This window comes from Phacochoerus africanus, chromosome 8 (assembly GCF_016906955.1).
Source record: "Phacochoerus africanus isolate WHEZ1 chromosome 8, ROS_Pafr_v1, whole genome shotgun sequence".
NCBI lineage: Eukaryota > Metazoa > Chordata > Mammalia > Artiodactyla > Suidae > Phacochoerus > Phacochoerus africanus.
Window position 1 is genome coordinate 101,641,958 of NC_062551.1, and position 15,849 is coordinate 101,657,806.

The window sequence follows — 15,849 nt, forward strand, 5'->3', positions numbered from 1 at the left end:
AACAATCCAGGTGGGATCACAGCCCCACCCCTCAGTAAACAGGCTACCTAAAGAGCCTCAGGCACACAGCAGCCCCTAATCCCATCCAGAGACTAAGCCCCACCCACCAGAGGGATTAGAATCAGCTCCACCTACCAGTGGGCAGGCATCAGCCCCTCCCATCAGGAAGCATACAGCAAGCCCCCCATACCGACTTCAGCCACAAGGGGGGCAGACACCAGAAGTAAGAGAGGCTACAGCTCCTCTTATCTATAAAAAGGTCACCACACCAAAAACCTATAAAAATGAAAAGACAGAGGACTATAACTCAGATGAGGGAGAAAGGAAAAACCCCAGAAAATCAGCTAAGCAATGAGATTCTCAGCCTCCAGGAAAAAGACTTTAGACTGTCGATGCTGAAGATGATGCAAGACATTGGAAATAAACTGGAGGCAAAGATGGATAACTTACAGGAAACACTGACCAAAGAGATACAAGATCTAAAACTTAAACAAGAAGAGATGCAAAATACAATAACTGAAATAAAAAATTCATTAGAAGCAGCCAACAGCAGAATACAGGAGGCAGAAGAACGAATAAGCGAGGTGGAGGACAGATTAGAAGAAATTACAGATGCAGAACAGAAAAGAGAAAAAAGATTGAAAACAAATGAAGAGAGTCTCAGGGAACTCTGGGACAATGTTAAACACACCAACATCCGTATTATAGGGGTGCCAGAAGGAGAAGAGAGAGAGAAGGGGACAGAAAAAATATTCCAAGAGATAATAGCTGAAAATTTCCCTAACATGGGAAAGGAACCACTCACTCAAATCCAGGAGGCACAACGAGTACCATATAAAATACACCCAAGGAGGAACACACCGAGACACACAATAATCAAACTGACCAAAATTAAAGACAAAGAGAAAATCTTGAAAGCAGCTAGGGAAAAGAAACAAGTAACATACAAGGGAACCCCAATAAGGTTATCGGCAGATTTTTCAGCAGAAACTCTGCAGTCCAGAAGGGAGTGGCATGATATACTTAATGTGATGAAAGGGAAAAAACCTCCAACCAAGAATACTCTACCCAGCAAGGCTCTCATTCAGATTTGAAGGAGAAATCAAAACCTTCTCATATAAGCAAAAGCTGAGAGAATTCAGCAACACTAAACCAGCCTTACAACAAATACTAAAGGAACTTCTCTAGGCAGGAAAGATAAGATCAGCAACAGGAAACAAAAATTCCACAAATGACAAGGCTCACCAGTAAAGGTATATATACAGTAAAGATACGAAATCATCCATGCACAATTATACCATCAAAATCAGAAATCATGAGAAGAGGTGGGTACAAATGCAGGACATCGGAAATGAACTTTCAATTAAGAGACCAACAACTTAAAACAATCTCATATAGACTCTTATATCAAAACTTCAGAATAACTGCAAACCAAAAATCTACATTTGATACACAAACAAGGAATCTCTGGAGAAGAAATATATCTCATAGTAAATAAGTGCATAATCCACCATGAAGGGGAGAAGAAATATATCTCATAGTAAATAAGTGCATAATCCACCATAATCCACATCATTCTTGGAATGCTGAAGTCTTCTTAGATCTGATTCTGATTTCCTCTCCATCAAAGAACTTATGATAATTATAATTAAATAATGCCACTGTACAATTAAATAATACAGTTCTACAATTGTATTATTAATAACCATTTCTCTCCATGGTACAATGTAAAGTCTATAATGTCTTGTTTATCACATCACCTAGAATGGTGTAATGCCTTTATTGAAGAATCAATGAGATGGAACAAATTGTGAGGACATACTTATATAGTTACACTGTTTTTTAACCAACTTATGCATTTTATATTTTACTTATTTTCAGAGGGTGTATTATTTTAGGTTTACCAGTTAAGTTATTCTTTTTACTATGCTATATAAAATATTTAATGGTATATAAGGCTTTCTTCTTTATAAATTTTAGTTGCATAATATAACAATTTAATATAATGCTAATTTTTAAAGAAAAATTGAAATGTAATAGATAAAACTAAGTAGTAAAGATGAAAGCCATAAAATTGGGATAAAGTATAGAATAAATTTCCTATTTGCCTCAGCATATTTTCCATTCTTCTTCTCCAGTCGGAGTCACTTAATCTGTTTCTTAAGATCCATGTTATAATAATCTGTGTGAATGTAATTGTGTGTAAATGTATGTATTTTATTCTGTAAAAAAAATAAAATAAAATAAATAACTTCCAAAAAATAAAAAATAAGTACATTAAAAAATTTCAAAACAAAAGTTAACTTTTTTGATGAATACTAGTTCGATAATCTAAAGCTTTCCTTTCTAAATTAAGAATCATTTTACAAATATAACAGGAACTCACGAATATAACATATTCCGTGTGGGTGATTTCATATTTCTCTTGCTTTTTTGCATTGAAATTATTAATGAAATGTTAAGCTAATGTTTTTGCATTCAATTTCTATAAAGGTTTATTTTTAAATGACAAAGTGGGAAGAACAGAGTCTGTACATAGCTATCCACCTCTGCAGCAAGGGAGCAGCATGAAACCACAACTACATAACTATCAAGGGTATTCTTATTAAAACCTGTAGTCAGTGGGATAATTATGTAACTCAAAATGTACATGAAATTCTCAAATTTCATGAAAAGACCCATGCCCAAAATGCTTGCATAATGCAGTTTTTTTCTTATGTTTGTTTAAAGTCAGGCGACTGACATCACCTGTGGCGTAGGTGTGGGAACATAACTAAGCTTCAAAGAAAACCTCACTGCAAAACCATTAGTGCATGCATTTGAGTGTTAGGGTTTATTATAGCTTGTCAAAGGACACAAGCAAAAAAAATGAGAGAAACTGCTGACAGTGGGAAAATTAATCCCCAGAATGATTTTCCTTAAATATTTAAAATCTAGAATATTTGAAGTAAAGTTCTGTGAAAATTTTTTAGTTTTCTTTTCCCTTTTTAGGGCCACACCTGTGGTATATGGAGGTTCCCAGGCTAGGGGTTGAATTGGAGCTACAGCTGCCAGCCTACACTACAGCCACAGCAATGCAGGATCTGAGCCATGTCTGCCACCTAAACCACAGCTCACAGTAACGCCGGATCCTTAACCTGCTGAGCAAGACCAGGGATCGAACCCACAACCTCATGGTTACTAGTTGCACTCGTTTCCGCTATGCCAAAATGGGAACGCCAAGATTTTTTAGTTGTCATTCTTGGATTAAACATTGCATGACTGGGACCAAAAGTGAAAATTCTGCAAATACCAGTTTTTAGAGATTTCTCCCTATGTAAAGCACATTAAGAGTTATAACATTACTACACGGCCAACTTTTATATTTCCTCAACGGCTGATTCTAAATTTTCTCAAAACAAAAGAAGAAAAGGTTTGGGGCTGAGATTCATTAAAGCAAAGAAACTTAACCAGACAATAACTCTTTTATAATTTTGTAGGACTAACGTGGTTAAATGGGAGTCAGTATTAGTGTAAGTAGGATTTGCTTCAGGACAAAGACATTGTATTCTCTTTGCTCTGAGAAATGTGAGCATGGCTATTTCACTGGGAGAAGAGAGCTAATAAATGTGTATTCAGTTGGTTTCATTCCGTTGAAGATGTTGGTTCCTTTGAAATACTGATTGTTTCTATCACTATGGATACTGCAGTGCTCATCCACAGTGGGCAGCTATTGGCAAAGAAGAATACTTTTAGAGGGAGTTCCCATTGTGACTCAGTAGTAATGAACCTGACTAGTATCCATGAGGATGTGGGTTCCATCCTTGGCCTCACTCAGTGGGTTAAGGATCCAGTGTTGCAGTGAGCTGTGGTGTAGACTGCAGATGTGGCTTAGATCCAGTGTTGCTGTGGCTGTGGCAGGCTGGGGGCTACAGCTCCAATTCCATCCCTAGCCTGGGAAATCCATTATGCCCTAAAAAGCAAAAAGCAAAAAAAAAAAAAAAGAATGCTTTGAGAGAGGCAGCGATGTGGACCTCATTAGTGCATGTCACATTCTGCACTAAAGATATGTATGGAGTGTCACCTCCCATTCAAGTGAAGCTCTTGGATAATTATTCAAATAAAGTCACTTATCTATTTCTGCTGTGTTTGATTTTTCAGCTATATGTCTGCATACAAAAATTTTCTTAACCAGTTTTTTTTTTTAACATAAAGAACAATGGCACACAGGATGGAGGTGTGAACTCACAGTCGTATATATCTTAGTACATTGACAATCACTTTGAATAGACTGTCCTTGGCAAACGTAAATGAGGTTAACTACCTACAGTCTGTCTATCTATCTATTGATTTATATTTTTCATTGTGTAAAATTGACATTGTAACATATTAGTTTCAGGAATACAATATAATGATTCAATATCTATATGCATTGGGAAATGATCGCCACAATGTTTTATTAACATCTGTCACCATACATAGCATAGTTATATACATAAAGTTTTTTTTCTCATGATGAGAACTTTTAAGATTTACTTTCTTAGCAACTTTCAAATGTGTAACACTGTATTAATAACTATAGTCACTATACTTTACATTAAATCTTTGTTTTTTTTGCTTTTTAAGGCTGTACCCGTGGCACATGGAGGTTCCCAGGCTAGGGGATGAATCAGAGCTAAGGCCGCCATCCACAACCACAGCCACGCAGGATCCGAGCCGCATCCGTGACCTACGCCACAGCTCACGGCAACGCCAGATTCTTAACCCACTGAGTGAGGCCAGGGATCGAACCTGCAACCTCATGGTTCCTAGTCCGATTCCCTTCTGCTGAGCCATGACAGGAACTCCCTACATTAAATCTTCATGACATTTATTTTATAATTGGAAGTTTATACCTTTGGAGACCCCCATAACTTATTTTACCCAAGCTTATCCCCAACCTCTGTCAACCACCAATCTGTTCTCTGAATCTATGAACTCAGGTTTTTATTTTACTTATTTATTTGTTTGTTTATTTGTTTGTTTATTTTCCTTTCTGAGGCTGCACACATGGCATATGGGTGTTCACAGGCTAAGGGTCCAATTGGAGCTGTACCTGCCAGCCTACACCACAGCCACAGCAACGCCAGATCCAAGCTGCATCTGCCACCTACACCACAGCTCAAGGCAAGGCCAGATCCTTAAGCCACTGAACGAGGCCAGGGATCTAACCACAACCTCATGGTTCTTAGTCAGATTCGTTTCTGCTCTGCCACAACGGGAACTCCAAACTCAGGTTTTTAAAATTATTATTAGATAAACTTCAGATGTGCCACATCTGTATATACTTCATAATAGTGCCACATCTGTATACACTACAGAGCGTATACACAAGTCCCATTACCGTCCTTCATAAAACAAACCCCCTTTACCTATTTTGCCTACCTCTTCACCCGGGCCAACTTTCTTCCCGTCTGGTAACTACTCATCTCTTCTCTATATCTTAGAGTTTGTTTTTGTTTTGTTTTATTTCTTTGTTAGTTTTGTTTATAGATTCCACATATGAGCAAAATTCAATGATATTTGTTTTTTTCTGTCTGACATTTCACTTAGTAAAATGCTCTCAAGGTCTATTCATGTTTTTACAAATGGCAGGATTTCATTCATTTTATGGCTGAATTAATGTTTCATTGTATGTATGTACCACATCCTCTTTGTCTACTCATCTGTCAGTGGACACTTAGGTTGCTTCCATGTCTGGTTATTGTAAAAAATGCTGCAATGAATGTGAAGGTGCATATATCTTTTCAAGTTAGTATTTTCATTTTCTTCAGAAAAATACCCAGCAGTGGAGTTCCTGGATCATATGATAGTTTTAATTTTTTGAGAAACCTCTATACTATTTTCCATAATGGCACCAATTTACATTTCCCCTAGTAGTGCACAGGAGTTCCCTTTTCTCCACAGTTTCACCAACACTTGTTATTTCTTATCTTTTGGATAATAGCCATTCTGGTAAGTGTGAGGTAATACTGTGGTTTTAATTTGCATGTCTCCAATGATTAGTGATGTTGAGCTTTTTAATATACCTGTTGTCCCTCTGTTTTGTCTTTGAAAAAAGTGTCTGTTCAGATCCTCTGCCTATTTTTAAATTGGATTGTTTGTTTTTTTTTTTTTTTGCTATTTAGTTGTATGAATTCCTTTTATAGTTTAGAAATTAATCCATATCAAATGTATAATTTGCAAATATTTTCTCCCATTTGGTAGGTTTCTTTTTCATTAAAAATTTTATTGAGATATTGTTGATGTACATTATTATATAATTTATAGTTATCCAATAGAATGATTCACATTTTTTATTATTACTGTTTTTTTAATAGTTATTTCCCCAATACAATTTTTTTTCCTACTGTACAGCATGGTGACCCAGTTATACATGCATGTACACATTCTATTTTCGCACATTATCATGTTCCATCACAAGTGACTAGATATAGTTCCCAGTGCCACACAGCAGGATCTCATTGCTAATCCATTCCAAAGGCAATAGTTTGTATCTATTAACCCCAAGCTCCCCAACCATCCCACTCCCTCCCCCTGCCCTTTAGCAACCACAAGTCTGTTCTCCATGTCCATGATTTTCTTTTCTGTGGAAAGGTTCATTTGTGCCATATATTATTAGATTCCAGATATAGGTTGTATCATATGGTATTTGTCTTTCTCTTTCTGACTTACTTCACTTAGTGTGAGAGTTTCTAGTTCCATCCATGTTGCTGCAAATGGCATTATTTTGTTCTTTTTTATGGCTTAGTAGTATTCCATTGTGTATATATATCACCTCTTCCTAATCCAATCATCTGTCTATGGACATTTGGGTTGTTTCCATGTCTTGGCTATTGTGAATAGAGCTACAGTGAACATGCAGGTGCATGTGTCTTTTTCAAGGGAAGTTCTGTCCAGATATATGCCCAAGAGTGGGCTTGCTGGGTCATATGGTAGTTCTATACATAGATTTCTAAGATATCTCCATACTGATCTCCATAGTGGTTGTACCAGCTTACATTCCCACCAACAGTGCAGGAGGGTTCCCTTTTCTCCACATCCCCTCTAGCATTTGTTATTTGGATTCACAATTTTTAAGGTTTATCCTCCATTTATAGTTATTATAAAATATCTGCTATATTCCCTGTGTTGTACAATATATCCTTGTAGCCTATCTATTTATACGTAATCCTCTGTAGCTCTTAATCTCTTACCCTTGTCTTGCCCCTCCCTACTTCCCTCTCTCTCCTGGTAACCACTAGTTTATTTTCTATGTCTGTGAGTCTGTTTCCTTTTTTGTTATACTCACTGGTTTCTTTTAGTTTTTTTGATTCCACATAGGGTTTTTTCATTTTTTGATGGTTTCCTTTGTTGTACAGAGGCTCTTTAGTTGATACAATTTTACTTGTTTATTTTTGATTTTGTCGCCTTTGCTTTTAAAGTCAAATCCAAAGAATCATTGCCGTGAATGATGTCAAAGTGCTTACTATATCTTGTTTTCTTCTAAGAGTTTATGGTTTCAGGTCTTATGTTAAATTCCTTGATGCATTTTAAGTTAATTTTTGTGTACAGTGTATGATAGAGGTCTACTTTCATTCTTTTGCATGTGACTGTACAGTTTTCTTGGTACCTTTTTTTGAAGAGGCTATTCACTCCCAGTTATGTGTTATTGGCTTCTTTGTGATAAATTATTTGACTACATTTGCATGGGTTTATTTATTTATTTATTTTTGGCTCTACATTCTGTTCCATTGATCTGTCTGTTTTTATGCCAATACTATACTGTTTTGATTACTATAGCTTTGTAATAGTTTGAAACCAGAGTCCATAATGCCTCCAGATTTGTTATTCTTTCTCAAGATTGCTTTTACTTTTGAGGTCTTTTATGGTTCCATACAAATTTTAGTATTGCTTCTTTTATTTCTATAAAAAATGTCATTGGCATTTTGATAGGGATTGCATTGAATCTATAGAGCTTGTTTTGAGTATGGACATTTTAACAATATTAATTCTTCCAATCTATGAGCATGGGTTATCTTTCATCAGTGTCATAATTTTTATTGTATATATCTTTGACCTTATTGGTTAAATTTATTCCTAGGTATTTTATTCTTTTTGATGTGACTCTAAATGGGATTTTTTTAAAAAATTCTTTTTCTGAGAGTTAATTTTTAGTATGTAGAAATATAACAGATTTTTGTAAATTAATTTTGTTTCCTGCAAATTTACTGACTTCATTTAATTGTTCTAATATTTTTTTGGAGGAGTATTTAGGCATTCTATGTATAATACTCTTTCTTTCTAATTTGGATGTATTTTTTTCCTTGACTAATTGCTGTGGCTAGGACTTTTAACACTATGTTGAATAAAAGTGGTGAGAATGGGAGTCTTTGTCTTGCTCTTGATCTGAGAGGAAAGTTTTGAGTATGATGTTATCTGTGAGCATGTCATATAATATGGCCTTTATTATGCTGAGGTACCTTCCATCTATACACACTTTGGAGAGAGTTTTTTTTTTATCATAAATGGATGCTGAATTTTGTCAAATGATTTTTCTGCATCTTTTGATATAATCATATGATATTATCCTTCAATATTTTAATGTGATGTATCACATGAGTTGATTTGTGGACATTGAACAATCCTTGCATCCCTGGAATAAATTCCACTTGATCATAGTATATGTTGAATTTGGTCTACAAATATTTTGTTGATGATTTTTGCATCTATGTTCATCAAGAATATTGGCCTACAATTTTCTTTTCTTGTGGTGTCCTTGTCTGGTTTTGGTATCAGGTAATACTGGCCTCATAAAATTAGTATGAAAGTATTCTCTTCTATCTTTTAGGAGAGTGTAAGAAGTATTTGTATCTATTCTTCCTTGGATGTTTGGTAAAATTCACCAGTGAAGTCATCTGGTTCTGTCTTTTTATTTGTTGAGATGTTTTTGATCACTGATTCAATCTCCTTACTAGTAATCAGTCTGTTCAGATTTCTAGTTCTTCATGTTTTAGTATTGGAAGATTGTATGTTTCTAGGTATTTACTAATTTTTTTCTAGGTTGTCTGTTTTATTGGCATATAATTGTTCCTAGTAGTCTCATACAAACCTTTATATTTTTGTGGTGTCCTATTTTTCATTTCTGATTTTATTTATTTGAGCCCACCACTCTTTTTTTTTTCTTGGTGAGTCTATCTAAAGATTTGTCAATTTTGTTTATCTTTTCAAATAATTAAATATTAGTTTTGATATTTTCTATTGTCTTTTTAGTTTCCATTTCATTTATTTCCACTCTGATCTTTGTTATTTTCTTCCCTCTACTAATTTTGAACTTTGTTTGTTCTTCTTGTAGTTGATTTAGGTTGTTATTTGAGATTTTTCTTATTTCTTGATGTAGGCATTTGCTGCTATGAATTTCCCTATTAGAATTGCTATTGCCATATCCTATATATTTTGATATTTCCATTTTAACTTGTCTCAATGAATTTTTGGTACAATCCAGAAGATTGTACCAACTGCTTGCTCCATAAAAATTGAGATCCATAAGCTTGCTTGGTAAAAATAATAAAAATTATGCCTACCATTATGTGGCAAGAACTTTGTATATTGGGTGAATATATGTTCATAAGAACTCTTCAAGGGAGTAATTATATCCCCTCTTTATAGATTAAAAAATGTGAGATTCAGAGAGGTTAGTAATTTGCTCAAGTAAATGACAGGGTTGGTACTTGATCTTAGATTAGACCTCAAAGCTAATACTTTTCGCCTTTTATATATAGCCAAGGCAGACCCAGTATCATGCTATCATGCCTTTTACCTGGTAGATAAACTATAGGAATATATAATTCTTAGAAATTCTATTTCTTTTTTCCCTGTGTTAGCATCTATCATTAGTAATTTTGCTATATTTTTTATCTTGAGCTTATTGCATTTAAATTAGTTGAATTTTCCCCTAACATGTTAATATTATAAGAATCAATGATATAGAGTTGATTCTTCAGTAGAAATTCATATATTATTATGTTGATATATTTACATCTATTGCATGTTATCAGTTGAAATGTGTCCCTCCAAAATTCATGTGTCAGAGCCCCAAGTTTCAGCAGTTCAGAACATAGCCTTATTTTGAGAGGTAGTTAAGATGAATCTGTTAAGATAGGGTCCTAATCTAATATGACTAATGTCCTTATAAGAAGAGGAGGAGACACCAGGATGGGCACACACAGAGAAAAGACCGTTTAGGGACACAATAAGAAGGTAATGGTCTGCAAGCCAACGTAAGAGGTTTCCTTAGAGAGAAACCAACCCTTCCGGCAACTTGATCTTGGACTTTGAGCACCCAGAACTGTTTGAAAACAAATTTCTATTGTTTAATCCACTGAGTCTGTGGTATTTTGTTATGGCAGCCTTAGTAAATGAACACACTCCGTAATATACTATTCATGTATATTTCTGGTATTCTTTTAGCAAATGGTTATAAATGGGCTCTCAGTGCAAAGGAGGTGTTACAATCTGGTATCTTTTGATTAAGTCTGTTTTATTCTTTAAGAAGGGTGATGCATATCATCTATTCTAGAACCAGAAAGAGAAAAATTCCAGAGAGCTTAAGACACTTGTTAAATGTGAATGAAAACTTGAAAAGAAAAAAATTCAAAGAACCTGGTATCCTCACACTTTCTCTTTCTTAAAAAGTAGATACGTGATTTGCCTCTTAGTTGTTGTTTTTGAAATAAATATACTGTGTAATGCAAAAGATTGGTAGTATTTAGTCTAGAATGGGAAAAATGTAAATGCACTTATTATGACTTCTATTCTCTCTCCATCTTTGATGCTGCACCCCAGTTTTTTCCTTGGCCCCTGTTTACATATCCCAATGTTTTTTTCCCTGAGTATTTCTGTGAGGGATCTCTCTCTCTCTCTCTCTTTTTTTTTTTCTGAAGGGAAGGTAAGATCATGGTGCTGTCTGAATTTCATCTATGAGAAAGAAGAGGTTTTACCTTTCTTAAGCATTTGGCTTGTTGTTTGCTGATGAGTGCCCCAACTCAAGACCATGTTTAATTGGAACTCACCATCCAGTGGAGGGAGGCTGTAGCCAAGGGTGGTTAATACACATCCCACCCAATGTCTTCGATTCTCTGTGTGTCATGGTTACTGTTATTCAACCTGGATCCCCATTATTCTGCCAGAAACACAATCACAAGAAACTTCCCAAAAACCTAAATAGTCAGAGAAAAATCACAGACAAAGATGTAAAAGAAGAACTGCTTTGTGAAGATAGGATTCATGGTTGTTCTGTCTTCCTTCTGCTTTAGGGAATCACATATGTGCCAGGTTCATGGAATTCTGGAGTAAGGATGCTCATGTTCCACATTCCTCATTTTGGCACATTTATTGCAATAGAGTTGGGGAAGGGAATATGGAGGAAGAAGAAGGGGTAAATCCCTACTTCCTTTTTAAGGCATAGGTCATGGACTACCATGAATCCATCTGGAAGTCATCATTTGATTCCTATGCATTCCCATGTTCCTCAAAATGTAAACTCTCTATGGCCCTTATCATTCAAGTTTGCAATATAATAACCTGTAATGCACCTTACAAAGCTGTTGTCTCCCAGCTCCAAATCCATCCTTCCATATTCTGGTTTGGGATGCTTGCTGGGCTGAAAGCCACATCCCTCCTTTGCCAGCTGCTCCCTTCTAGTGCATCTAAATACAGAACAATAGAGGGAGGCAGGAAAGCTAGAGGAGGGCGGGGAGACTGCTCTGTCCTGGTCGCTTCCTGTTTTCCATAGCTATGAGTTGCCAGCAGCAGAAATTCTGCCCAGTTGCAGCAGTTTACTCCAGTTTGCAGTCTCCCCAAATTTCCAGAACTAGACTTAACAGTGTCCATGTCAGAGACCCAGCCAAGTAACATTTTCTTCCCTGAGGTCTGACTTCCAGTTTCACAAGCTTCCTCCTCCAAGATTCTAAATTTTAATAATTCCACTCTCTTTACTTTTTGCCACAGTCATCCTACTTCCTGCAACTGCTCACTTTGGGATCTTCTGGTGTCCTTTTTTTTTGCCTTTTCTATTTTACATACCTAGTTAATAGTGCTTTGCAGAGCTGTTCTTCCTGTTACAATAACTGATGTGATTTTGATCTCCTTTCAGGACACTGAGTGAATTACCCACATTCATGCTTTCTCCCTACTTATCTGTGAGCTCGTCAGCCATGCTAAATCATAATGTAAATAAGTACTCTCATTGTTTATTGAGCAATTATTATGTACCTTGCTCTTTGCTAAATCTTTACATGTGGTCTCACTTATTATTCAAAACTTTATAAAACACATTGGATTAACCTTATTTCACAGATGAAGAAACCAAGGCTCAGAGAGTTAAGGATGAAGAGGGTTTAGTACCTGCCTCATACGTCAAGCCAGATTTGAGCCTAACTTCAAAGTCTAAGCTCTTAAGCATGCAGTTAATTTGTCTACGTCATGTTTGTACCCTAATTCTTTGTTCCCCACTCATATTAAATACCTAAAATCCTGCCTTTTTAGCACAAGCACCATGGGGATGATTGCTAAATAATGAATATGTTAACTAATTAAAGTGGCTACGCTTATATTAAATTCTTCCAAGAAACTTATACTGAATTAAATCTGCTGTCTAGAAGATATTTACATTAAACAGTAAGGAGAATGTGATGTCAGATCCACCACTAACCTAATCTGTATAAATGAAGTTTAGACTATAGAATCTTTAAGGCCTCTCTAGATGTGATATTTTATTTAATTTTTCTCTTAGCCTGGGCATGAAAAGAGGAGGAATTCTATCAGTTAGACTTTGTCAACACCTGCAAATAATTTGAAAGAGAATCTCTAGTCACATACTAGAAAATCATCTGTGTTTTCATGTTTAATTTTCATGTTTCATGGCTAAAATGAAATGTCCACTGCCCACGAGTTCACTGTTCTCAGCACCAAGGCGTCCCAAATTTTAAATGGGCACATGAGTCACCAGGGGATCCTGTGAAACTAGAGATTCTGATTCAGAAATTTTGGAGCATGACCTAAGAGTCTACCTTCCCTTAAGGCGCCACGTCAGGATCCCTCCTGATGTGATAATAACAGATAACAGCAGTGTTTATTGGTCACGATAGGTGCCATTTACATTCTCTCTGTCTCATAAAGTGGTGGTGGTTGTTCTTCTTCTCCTCCTCCTCCTTCATCTTTGTCTTCATCTTCGAATAAAGAAATTATTACTGGGAACAAATTTGGTAACTTGGTGGTAGCCCCACAGGTGGAAAGTAGTAGGATTGTAATTCAAACCCGTGTCTTCTGACTCCAAATCTTTTGCTCTTTGCTCATCGTTGGTGCAGCATGACAACCAGCTAAGTCATTAAAAGGAGGACATGAGGTGTAAATCTGGGTTCGTACTCTAAAATATCAGAGTGGTGACTTTTATTAATTTTTTTGATACTTGGAAGTTAATCTGTTTTAAATTGTTTTGTGTAGAATGTATTATTTAAATTTTAAACTCTTGTTTATACCATGTCTAAAAATATCACAGCCATTTCAGTAGCATTACATATTCTGGGTATTACAATTGAGCAACTCACTAGAACAAAACTGTGATGTAGATAAAGGGTTTATGTATTTCTCTGTCAAACTTAAAAAAAAGAAATGCAGGAGGGAACTGAATGGAAGCATTTAGCATGTGATGTTAACTAAAGGGTAAATTCATATTAGCACCAGTGACTCTTAACTCCTTCATCATTCATGGTCTACAGATTGAAGCCAGATTAGGGGGAAAAATTATTTTACCAGCAGCCCCCAAAGATTTCACCTATAGATGTAGATAATGAGCATTGCCATGGAGACAGTATAATTATATCACCTGAATAGAATCTAAGGGAATTGGAAAACAAGAGACAAAGAAGTAAGCTTAATTATTCACTTTTGGAAAAATCTCTACAGATGATTTAACAGTAAAGTAGGGTGACTAAGGAACACATACATTTCATGCCCATATGCCACAGAAATATGTAATTAGGTACAATGTGCCAATACTAATTATAGAAATGATTGCTGGAAGAAGGAAGGCTGAATATAGAGTAGCTGGCAACTTGATGGTCCTCTTGCTATGTAGAATGTGCTGAATGTTGCAATGGGCTGATTGGTTGTTGTGGGTTTTTTTGCATAAGAATTAGATTGTAACTGTTTTAATTTTTTTTCCTGATAACTTCCTGATGACTGAAGAGGATATTGAGGCAAGAACAGCAGGGTAAGCCTCTAAGGATGGAGAAAAGAGGAAAAAAATGTGAGTTGATCATTCTTATCCAGGGTACTGATCCTCTGTATTCTCTTTGCTCAAGTGTAAGAACCCACTTCCCCAGGAGTATAGGATGGTGTGAACAATGAGGTCCACAGGTATTCATGGCTTGAATGGAAGCTCTACTTTGCCAATGCACCTATCTTCAAATCTCTCCAAAATTTTGCCTGATATTCCACCAGGAAATCATTTTAAGTTAAATGAGAAGATGTCTTTGAAGACCAGGCTTATCAGAAGAAACTGTAGTATTCACACTGTTAGTCTGGGTGGCATTAAATTGTATTCCCAAAGCTGGTTAAGAGAAATGAAACTCTTGTAAGTGGAGAGGTGTGGTCAGCAGAATTCTGAGATGGTCTCCGTGATTCCCTGATCCTGTGGTGTTCACATCCCGCTTAACCCCCAGCACTGAGAATGTGGTGAATTTTTACTCTTGGAAGTAGGGTGGGCTCCACAACACATTTGACCTTAAGTTAAGGGAGTCATTCAGGAGGGTCTGACCTAATCACAGGAGTCCCTTACTTCTAGGTCCAGAGGCTGGAAGTGGAAAAAATCAGGGATTCAATCAGGAGAAGATTTGATGGATCGTTGCTGGCCTGAAAGTGGACGGGCCATGTATCAAGGATGCAGGTCATCATCTCCAAGGCCTGAGAATGACCCCTGGATGATAGGCACATAGGAAACCTTGGTCCTATACCCACAAGGGACTGAATTTTCCCAACTGTAAGAATGAGCTTGGAAATGGAATTTTCCTTAGTCTTCAGGTGAGAATTCATCCAGGCTGACACCTTGATTTTGGCCTCTTAATGCCATAAGCATGGAAGCCAGCCATGCTGTGTTAGGCTTTGGACATGTAGAACCATGATCCAAAGAAGTAAGTGTGTTCTAAGGCACTAAGTGTGTGGTCATGTGTTATGCAGCATCTACAGAAGTGTGAAAGACAAAGGGGCCACAGGGGCCATTGAGTTGCACTGAGAGAAGGCAAATGGGTTGAGGTGGTGAGCAGAGGAAGCTGGAGGAGAGCCATACAGGTCTGGTGGTGGAGGAAAAGGTCCTCAGGTAGGCAGGGAGTCCAGGGAGGCAGGTGGATGTTTCCCTTTTCGAAATTAATAAATTGGGTTTTAGTTCTGCTCTACCATTCTTAGTGAACTTGATGAATTACTGTGCCCAGCTAGACCTTTGCTTTTTTAATGTGTAAAATGAACAGATGGACAAATAGGGATTCTTAAGTCCCTTTCAGCAAGAACAGGCTTTAGGCAGAGACTGCCATCATTGCCCTAAACTGACCTTCCTGCTTCTAATCTCTCTTTCAACTTATCTTGCAGATTTGACCACATTACCCTCTTGCTGAAAATCTGGGAGGTTTAAACTCTTTAGGGTGCCATCCCAACATTCTTTGTGAATTGACATCCAGTGGCATTTGAGTATCATAGACTACGACTCACCCTCAAAGCTCTCCAAGTTCTAGGCAATCTGGACATTTCACTATTCCCAAACATAATTCCAGGTTTCCTGCCTCCATGTATCACTCATAG